At 41.4% G+C, this 7,938-nt stretch overlaps 1 pseudogene; it reads left to right on the forward strand.

Annotated features, from left to right (window-relative positions):
• The first annotated feature begins 323 nt into the window (after positions 1 to 323).
• Positions 324 to 1,637, forward strand: LOC116622188 (annotated as a pseudogene).
• The last annotated feature ends 6,301 nt before the right edge of the window (positions 1,638 to 7,938 follow it).

Genomic DNA, 7,938 nt, shown 5'->3' on the forward strand with positions numbered 1-7,938 from the left:
ACAGTATAATATACAAATACGCAGAAAAACTAAATGGAGATGCTATTTATGGTTATAACATTGACGTGAGTTACCATGAAATAGCTGTTGAGCTGTACGATATGCCATGTATTGTAAACTAAAGAACTTCCTGAACATTAGAAATACAAGATTTTACTAATAGCTCTTTAAGGAAAAAGGTGGCAGTCCAGTAAAGTACTGATAATATCTTCAGAGCAATCATTAGAGTGTGAGGTGGTGTGGTTGAAATGAAGAAATCCTGACACACATCAGAAGGAGGACAGCTGGTTTGTTTGGACTGGAGAAGGGAGGCGCTGGGCAAAGTGCGCATGGAGTGGGGAAGGGGCGCTGCCTGTGTAGATTCGTAGGCTGCCGACCCCGCTGCCATGCACTGGGCTAAAAATGACAACTAACGCCAACCATGAAAGATCCAAGTCACAGCAGTACTAGCCCAAGCATCATCAATGAAGATGTGATTATTAATGGTCATTCTCATGAAGATGACAATCCATTTGCAGAGTACATGTTGATGGAAAATGAAGAGGAATTCAACAAATAGAAGAGGAGTTATGGGAAGAAGAATTTATTGAACGCTGCTTCCAAGAAATGCTGGAGGAGGAAGAAGAACGTGAGTGGTTTATTCCAGCTCGAGATCTCCCACAAACTATGGACCAAATCCAAGACCAATTTAATGACCTTGTTATCAGTGATGGCTCTTCTCTGGAGGATCCTGTGGTCAAGAGCAATCTGAATCCAAATGCAAAGGAGTTTGTTCCTGGGGTGAAGTACTAAAATATTTGAGGAGATGGGGCCCTCTTTTGGTGGATGTAGCACAATTTCCACCCTGTGAAGGCAGTATTAGGAGTCTTAATTGTAAAAGCTCTCTTGTCACTGTGTTACACTTCTGCATTGCCAAAGTTTTGTTAGTCTTGCATGCTTAGTAAAAGTGCTGAGACTGTTACTAAGGATTAAGCTGTCAAACGTTTACTGAAAATAGAATTGGCCCCATGGCTTGATGTGAAGACAGCGAGGAAAGAAGCACTAGTAAAGTTGTGACAAAGCACCAAATTAAAATGACCTCTAAATCTTAGTGAATTGTCTTTTAAAGCTAAACTAGTCCCTTAGGGTTAGCGAATGCTAGTTAATGTCTAAACTTTATAAAAACGAGTACATTTGCATGAAGTTCTAGTTGTTAGGCAGATTTCTCAGTTCAGACTTAAATTTGCATTTGTAACAAAAAGGATCTCCTTTTTCTGAAGAAGGCCTTGTTAGTTAATTTGAAATAATTCTTTATAGACAAGTATATCTTTGGCTTACTGAGGTTATAAGGTAGTAATCAGATGAGAACTAGTCCTGACTTCCATGGTATTTTATCACGTAAGAAATAGTGAATTCTGCTAATGTTACATCTGAGGAAGTATGTAATTTGAGAATTGCATCTTATTCTAAGGACTCACTGTATCATAGCTATGCCTATGTGAAGTGCAACGTTTGACCCACCGTAATCCAACTGAACAAAGTAATGGTAACGTGATTTGAGTGGTGCTTTTCCTTGCTTTGTTAACCATCACAACAATAGTCTACAGCACAACTTTTCTTTTAACAAAGCTAGAACAGTTTTGGCTTCTTAAACTTCATACTTGGGTAGGTTAAGCTGCCATACATGTTCAGTGTGAATAGTGTTTAAGTTGAAAATATTGTAAAAAAGTTATATTTTTTTCAAAAATATTTTAAAAAATAAATAATAGAACTGGGGGCGGGGGGCGGTAGGATAGCTAACTCTTCCCTAGAGTGCCATACAGCTGTACTTAACACATTTCTTAAAAATGACCTCAGGCCTGGGCGCCTGGGTGGCTCAGTTGGTTAAGCGACTGCCTTCAGCTCAGGTCATGATCCTGGAGTCCCTGGATCAAGTCCCGCATCGGGCTCCCTGCTCGGCAGGGAGTCTGCTTCTCCCTCTGACCCTCCCCCCTCTCATGTGCTCTCTCTCATTCTCTCTCTCTGAAATAAGTAAATAAAATCTTTAAAAAAAAAAAAAAAAAAAATGGTAAGAATGGTAAACTTTAAAAAAAAAAAAAAAAAAAAAAAAATGACCTCAGGCCTGAAACCTATGGAAATCACTACTCCCACATCATGATAGCAGCACTTGAATGCTTTTTAAAGCTTGTATTCTGTATTTTGAAAGGTGATAATAGAGTGGATTTGAAATGCATAACTTAGTCTTTGTGTGAACTTAAATATATTTTAATAAAATTTTTAAAAAAAGATTTTATTTATTTGACAAAGAAAGGGCACTAGTGCATAAGCAGGGGGAGTGGCAGGCAGAGTGAAAGGGAGCAGCAGGCTCCCCACTGAGCAGGGAACCCAACTGGTGTTCCATCCCAGCACCCTGGGATCATGACCTGAGCTGAAGGCAGATGCTTAACCTACTGAGTCACCCAGGTACCCCAAAACATAATTTTTAACGTGTTAACCTGGATGTGTAATGAATGACATGTTATCCCACCACCAATGTGAATCCATCTCATTTTATTGAAGGTTGTAGGTAACTGATGGTATCATCTATTTGGTAATGGTGTGGAATAATATACTTACGAATCAATTTTCTCAGTGATCTTAAGGTTTATATGATGTGATTATTTTCCCCCTAGTCTGTCATACGATTTTCTCTTTGTGAAAACTCTGGTATTATTATGGATATATTAGAGAGGGGTATCATATAGAGGTATTGTTGAGTTTTTTGCTCATGTACTCTATGCTATTGCTACTTAGCGTCCATTTGGTGTAGGCAGTATTTTGCAGGGGCCTTGAATGACATCAGCCATTCTCACTAGTGAATCCCAAGACAACACGCTGCAGAGTCCCAAGTTAACGTAACTGCTGATATGACATCTTCATTCCATTCTTGTAAGCAACCCTCTCTCCTTTTTCCCAAAGCATTCCCCTCCTGTGGCCCTTAGAGAAGACACCCACAGAGCTTACCTAAGCCTGCTTTAGTTTGAATGGCCTAGTCTGTACTTAGTCCTGGGACTCTGAAGCACTTCACCATGGCCCCAAATAAAGATACATGCCCCACGTCATAGGTGGAGGTGTTTTTTTGATATGTATATGAAATATATGTGCGCATATGACTGTGTTGGGTGTGTAATTGATAACCCATAAATAAGTGAAACCTATCCCAATGAGAGTGATATGGTAGCCCACATAAGAGATAGAAAATCTTTAAGATGAAGAACTAGCATGTGGAGGACAACTGTCCGAAGGTGCACAACTGACTCCCTGTATTTAGAAAATATCTTCTCCTTTTCTCCAGTTTTATTTTTCTTCATTATGTTTCCACGTACAAAGGCATCACAACCATTCTTTTTTCCTGTGTTTTGCCGAGAGAGTCCTCTCTAAACACTTGAGATTAGAGTGATGGAAGGCCAGTGGGTACTCAGACATTCACAGTGGGATGTGACATGTGAATCTAAGCAAGACTTGATGAAGCACCATCTTTAGACAGATAAGACCTATTAAAATGTGAAGAATTCTTCCAATGTGGTGAGGAAACTGGAGGTGGCTCCCTTTAGTCAGTACAAAGTCACAGGGCAGTCACAGGTATCATTGGATGAATGCCTATAATGGGGAAAAGGAATTGGCAAAGGTGATGGGTTTCTAAGGAGTAGCGAAGTCCTACTTTATCTTCATGAACTGATTGAATTCCTGTGTCTTAACTGAGGACTAGCGATGTTGGATGTTAATGATTACTGAGTTTCCCCAGGCCTAGATCAGTGCCAAGTGATGGATGAGGGTATTGGATGATGCAATGCAATTATTTGTGCAGAGCTTTAAAAATGTCACAGGGCAGAATAGATGTTCAAGATGAAGTTTTCTGGAGAGTGGAATAGGCCAGATCAGCAAGTCATGTGCCATGGTTGCACCCAAGCACTTGTTGCCCAGGTAGATAACCCCAGTCAAGATAAGAGCCACTGTAGTTGGGCGATCTTTCAGGGAAGGTGATGCACTGCTGTGCGGGACCTTCCTCCCTTTAGTCAGTGTCATGATGAGTGTAGTCCCGAGCTCTGGCTCTGTCCATGGCAGGGATTTGTTGGAGGAACAGTTCCAACAGTGAGAGGCAGGAAGCATTTCTGTTCAAACAGTCCAGCGCAAGTGTTCACTGACTACAGAATGAATAAAGATGTGTGATATATATAGTAGGGAATATTTATCAACCTATAATTAATGAAATCTTGGCATTTCCACAACATGGAGCTAGAGAGTATTCTGCTAAATGAAATAAGTCAGAGAAAGTCAAATACCATATGATTTCACTCATACTTGGAATTCAGAAATCAAAACAAGTGAGCAATGGGAAAGAAAAAAAGAAATGGAGAGGTAAACCAAGAAACAGACTCTTTAGAGAACAACCTGATGGTTGCCAGAGTGGATGTGGGTAGATGGGTGCCTTAAATAAGTGATGGGGACTAAGGATTGTCCTTAGGATGAGCATTGGGTGTTGTATGGAATTGTACAATCACTATTGTAAACCTAAAACAAATGTTACCTTGTGTGTTTAAGTGAAACGGAAACAAAAACCTTAGAAAATGTTTTGTTTTTTTACAGATTTAAGAGACTTTTTGTCTTTGGTTGACTGACTTGCAGTAGTTACACAAAATATACCTTTGTAAACAAATTGAAACATTCATCCTTTCTCCCTTTCTGATTCCTCCCGAATTCAGAAATTCTCAGTAACTATTCTTAATTTTTTATGCCATCATATGTATATGCATAATTTCATAAGAATCTGTTATCCATATGACAAGAAATCATTAGAAATACTGTTATATAACCAAGGTTTTTTGGGGTTTTTGTGAAGATTTTATTCATTTGAGAGAAAGCCCGAGTGAGCACGAGTGTGGGTGGGGGGAGTGAGACAAGCAGACTCCCTGCAGAGCAGGGAGCTTAACAAAGCGTTCCAGCCCAGGACCCTGGGATCATGACCTGAGCCAATGTCAGGTGTTTACCTGACTCAGCAATCCAGGCACCCCTGTATTACCAAAGTTTTGACTGGAATGTCACAGCTCAGAAAGAGCTGCATAAACTCAGATATGACGAGACAACTATAGGGACTGAGACTGAATTTATGGAGTCAGTAAAGCCCCCTTGTAAATATCAGCCTGATACCTGTTTACAGAGTTCCCAGCAGCCTTACCAGGTAACCAAAGATCATCCCCCCCCCCCTTTTTTTTTTTTAAGATTTTATTTATTTGAGAGAGAACACAAGCAGGGAGGGGCAGAGGGAGAGGGAGAAGCAGACTCCCTGCTGAGCAGGGAGCTCAAGCCCACAACCTGAGCCGTAGGCAGACACTTAACTGACTAAACCCCCTCGGTGCCCCAAGATCATTTCCTAATAGGTGCAGGAACCTGGTTATCTGGGGGACCTCAAGAAGAGCGAAATTCACCCAAATCTATCGATATCACAGGCAATGTCTGGTGACATATATTTGGCTTGGCTTCTGGCCTAGAGAAGCTATTAAAAGTTCAATATAGAGATTCGTTATGAAACGTTCAACAAAACTGATCTATCCATCAAACCTTTCTTCCTGGTACACTATGTAAATAATCAGGCCAAGTTTTCTTCCTTCAACTAGATTTATTTTCAATGAAATTAATGTTAATTTGGTATGTTTGGTATGATTATAGAGAAAAATATGTTTCAATAACACATGTTTGTAGATAAAAGATTTTAATACTATTCATTATAATGTGGAGTAGATTCTGATTTCTTCTAGTGTCATCCAGTGACTGGCTACAAATCCCCAAACTGACATTCTCATTTTTCTCCCACCCTTCTGACCTAAAATTGTGTGAGAACTAAAACTGCCTTTTTTTTTTTTTTTTAAAGATTTTATTTATTTATTTGACAGAGAGAGACAGCGAGAGAGGGAACACAAGCAGGGGGAGTGGGAGAGGGAGAAGCAGGCTTCCCGCGGAGCAGGGAGCCCGATGCGGGGCTCAATCCCAAGACCCTGGGATCATGACCTGAGCCGAAGGCAGACGCTTAACGACTGAGCCACCCAGGCGCCCCTAAAACTGCCTTTTTCCTGAAGCTCTACAAGCTTAATATAAATGTCTTGATGTATTGGAAATTACAAGAAGTTACAAAAGATGAGGCCTTCACCTTCAACAACCTTAAAGATTGAAGGACCAATATATACAATGCAATATTACTCAGGTATAAATAATAATGAAATCTTGCCATTTGCAATGACATGGATGGGGCCAATGTATTATGCTAAGTGACATAAGTCAGTCAGAGGAAGACAAATACCTGTTGAGTTCATTCATGTGGAAATTAAGAAATGAAACAGATGGGGGCGCCTGGGTGGCTCAGTTGGTTAAACTGCTGCCTTCAGCTCAGGTCATGATTCCAGAGTCCTGGGATGGAGCCCCGCATTGGGCTCCCTGCTCATGCGGGAAGCCTGCTTCTCCCTCTGCCTGCCGCTCCCCCTGCTTGTGCTCTTTCTCTCTCTCTCTCTCTCTCTCTCTCTCTCTCTGTGTCAAATAAATAAATAAATAAAATCTTAAAAAACAATTAAAAAAAAAAGGAACTGATGAACATGGGGGGAAAATGATAGGGAAACCACAAAAACTCCTAACTACAGAGAACAAACTGAGGGTTGTTGGAGGGGAGGTTCAGATGGGGGAGGTAGGTGATGGGTGTTAAGGAGGGCACTTGTGATGAGCACTGGGTTTTGTATATAAGTGATAAATCACTAAATTCTCATGAAACTAATATTACACTATATGTTAACTGGAATTTATTTATTTTTAAGATTTTATTTATTTATTTGACAGAGACACAGCGAGAGAGGGAACACAAGCAGGGGGAGTGAGAGAGGGAGAAACAGGCTTCCCGCTGAGCAGGGAGCCCGATGCGGGGCTCGATCCCAGGACCCCGGGATCATGACCTGAGCCAAAGGCAGACGCTTAAGGACTGAGCCACCCAGGTGCCCCTGTTAACTGGAATTTAAATAAAAACTTGAAAGTCCAAAATAAAAAATTTAAGGACAAAGAATTGGTCATTGGTGAAAGGATAAGAAATAGAAACAGAAAAATGTTCATTTTAGCCCAGGAGGCTGACCTATAGCTTGCAGAGTTTTGATAAGGATCAAATATCTGCAGATTTCTACTTCTTAAATGGTCTAATGAGTCCTGTACATCTCACCAATAGTTCATATTGAACTGAATGAGAAGCACCTTAGAAATTTTGCAAAAGTAGGTTTATGAGTATAAATCCGAGGAGGGATGCTGGGGTGCCTCAGTCTGTTAAGTGGCCGAGTCATGATATTGCCTCAGGTCATGATCGCAGTATGGTGGAATGAACCCTGTGTTGGGCTTCCAGTTCAGCACAGTGTCTGCTTGAGACTGTCTCTCCTCTCCCTCTGCCCTCCCCCCACTCTCACTCCATCTCTAAAATAAATCCTTAAAAAAGAAATTTGATGAGGGGCGCCTGGGTGGCTCAGTCGTTAAGCATCTGCCTTCGGCTCAGGTCATGATCCCGGGGTCCTGGGATCGAGCCCCACATCAGGCTCCCTGCTCCTTGGGGAGCCTGCTTCTCCCTCTCCCTCTGCTGCTCCCCTGCTTGTGATCCCTCTGTCAAATAAATAAAAAGAAAAAAGAAATTTGATGAAACATTTATGATCTAATACTCCATGCACAACCCCACCCCCTCAAGCACTAAGCATATAACCACCTGCTTCAAACATTAAAATTGTTACTCTTGGGGTGCTTGGTTGGCTCAGTCAGTTAAGTGTCTTACTTCCACTAGGGTCGTGTTCTCAGGTTCCTGGGATCCATCCCTCAGGCTCCCCGCTCAGCGTGGAATCTGCTTCTTCCTTTCCTTCTAACTCTGCCCGCCCCCCACACACACACACTTGTGGGCCCTCTGCCCCC

This window comes from Phoca vitulina, unplaced genomic scaffold, assembly GCF_004348235.1.
Source record: "Phoca vitulina isolate PV1807 unplaced genomic scaffold, GSC_HSeal_1.0 scaffold52, whole genome shotgun sequence".
Classification (NCBI taxonomy): Eukaryota; Metazoa; Chordata; class Mammalia; order Carnivora; family Phocidae; genus Phoca; species Phoca vitulina.